This window comes from Bidens hawaiensis, unplaced genomic scaffold (assembly GCF_021521415.1).
Source record: "Bidens hawaiensis isolate Kalapana, Puna unplaced genomic scaffold, B.hawaiensis_p1.1 tig00004817_1, whole genome shotgun sequence".
Classification (NCBI taxonomy): domain Eukaryota; kingdom Viridiplantae; phylum Streptophyta; class Magnoliopsida; order Asterales; family Asteraceae; genus Bidens; species Bidens hawaiensis.
The window spans coordinates 1,204,091-1,206,704 of record NW_027491300.1 but is presented as its reverse complement, the minus strand read 5'-3'; the positions used below and the strand labels follow the sequence as shown (position 1 = coordinate 1,206,704).

Genomic DNA, 2,614 nt, shown 5'->3' with positions numbered 1-2,614 from the left:
TAAAGATCAAGAACATACCTTTTCATGTTCGTTTGTTGTTGTTGGCTTAGTTATGGACTTTAATCTTGGATCCATCTTGTATATGGACGATCCAGTAATATATAGCGTTCGATCTTGCTTATTCTTTCTTTCTTTCTTTTGGCCGTTTATTATAAGGTGTATGTGTGTGTTCTTAAGTGCGTGTAGAGATTATGGAAGAAGGAAATGAGGATAAGGGTTTTTGGATGGTTTTAAGGTGATATTCATACTCCTTAAAGCCCATGGACGTAAATCCAGGCCATAATTCTTTCCATATTTAATATTAACTATTAACACTTGTTTATAATATTATCTGTGCGGACCGCGTTAATTGTTGCAATCAGTGGCTAATTGTGTTGAATATGAATATGCAAATGAAGAAATGGAAGGTTTAGGGTATTAATTTCTTATTCAATGTTGTTATTGATATTTTCTTGTTGATAAACGTCGAATTACGCTCTGTATTTATCCCTACCATAACCTAATTCTCTGCCTCATATCCATCGCTCTAAACCCCTAGCAGCATATGGAAAATCAGTAGCCAGATTTCAATCTATGGCAGGTATGAATTCCCAATTTTGAATAAATTCATTTGTTGTTGGAGCCCATCGCAGGTAGTCTGATTTGTTGTGATTGCAACTTTTCAATTAGGTTTTGAAACATCCAACTTACACAATCTACTTTTATAACCCAAAATCAAGGCAATTTGACCCTTAATTATGTTACATTTGGACCGGAATCAACTAAAAATTTTGTTCTAATGGATTACTTTGATTAAAATAACTATGAATCTGTTTGTTATTTGTGTTTCAGTTGATGAAAGTTTAGAAAACAAGCAATTGCATCTTTGTTAATGAGTATAGCTTGATCTGGGAGGACGCCCTTCAAAATGTGGAAACCAGGTTGTTGAAATGAATAATTAGACCTTTTTATCTTGATATACTTTACTTGATTATGATTACAACTTTGAATTATATTTGATGAAGCTTTTGTAATTAGATTGAATCATGATCGTATGTGGTTTGCAGGCTCTTCAGGTTGGTATATTTGATGAAGGAGCAGCTGTTGACGAGGCTAAAACTGAAGGAGTCGATTTGTTACATGGTGAACACTTTATTGAAGAAATGGTAACTCATCAGTTTCTATTTTTAATCTCAAATTAAAATTGAACGATTTGTGATGCTCTTTTTAGTTCAGATCAGAGTATGGGGTCATATTGTTCTACTTTTACTTACATGGCCGAACAAACTTCTTTGGTGATTCAAAGCAATATTAGTTAATGAAATGCATTTGGATTAGTTAGCTTTTGTGCTTGCAGACTTACGGTTAGAATCTTTTCTTAATTTCAAGTAATGTATTTGAAATGATGATTGTTATCAGTGGCAGGCTCGATATACACCCTGTGGCTGAACCATTATCTTGTATAGATTACGTTCGATGCAGCACCTTCACTCAGTCCAGTCACCAACCATGCCTCAATATATGTAAGCACTTGGTTAAACGGGCGGGGCTGGTCGGGTCAGGTAGACTAACAGGTTTGGGTTACAATAAGCCAATCTAAAAATGAACGTTTGGGTCAAAACGAATTTGGTTCGGTTAGGTAGTGGTACTCGGTACAAAATTGGTCATCCCTAGGGTCAGACAATCAGTTTAACAAGTTGGGGTTAGAATAAGTTTTTAAAATGATTGTTTTAGTTTGGGTCAAAACGGGTTTTGTCCAAAATGAATTCCGGTCCAAAGTCAAACCAGAATAAATATGTAACAAATACTAAATTAATAAATGGTACATCACATAATTACCCTTAAAACTAATAACGACTAAAAAGTAAAAACTAGCTTACATGCATCTTGACTTTGTTATGCTTCGTCTTGAGAAATGTGACATTTTTGACTTTGTTAATCTTCATTTTGACAAGAGGAAGTTCTTATAGAGGAGCTACATTAAGTGCCTTACAGTCCTGCATTATTTTTAAATCAAAGAAATGTGACATGTTTACTTTTTAACACGTTAGTGTTAGTTGAAACGTGATGTAGTTAATATGATTATGTAACAGAAAGTATTTTTGTTGAAAGTCATGAAACTAATAAAGGTTGCTTGGCTCAAATAAATTTTCATCTTTGATGTTCTTTTGCTATTTGTTAGTTTGGTATTTGTAATTTGAGATTTGTATAACTTGATATTTTTGTTTACTACTTATGACATGCATCAAAAAATATACAGGTGGTCATATTTTTTTAAGATGGAATTGAAAACAAATTTATCTTCGAATTGTTTATTCGATTTCTGTAATTCGTTTGTTTTGGATGCGATTTTAAGATATCATTTGATTAACATGTGATTTCATTTGTATATGTTTATATTGCAGGCAACTTCGCTTAAATTCTTTTTTTTCAAGGGCTGGCGATGACTGTTGATACTCTTAAGTGCGGTCATATGTTGAAATCTGATGCGGTTATCCGGTTAATACACGTCATATTAGAGATGCGATTTATGTCCGATTCATCGTCTGTTAAGATAATATGAATATAATGAAAGCACATGCTCTGCATCGATGGTGCACTTCCTTTTATAAAGAGCACGATATGAATCTTCACA

General features: G+C 33.4%; 1 long non-coding RNA gene across 1 annotated transcript; it reads left to right on the top strand.

The window, feature by feature from the left end:
• Nucleotides 1-341: 341 nt before the first annotated feature.
• Nucleotides 342-1,792, top strand: LOC143628119 (uncharacterized). The gene is made up of 3 exons (XR_013152701.1): nt 342-920; nt 1,047-1,293; nt 1,349-1,792. It is a non-coding gene; the product is annotated as an uncharacterized LOC143628119 (long non-coding RNA).
• The last annotated feature ends 822 nt before the right edge of the window (nt 1,793-2,614 follow it).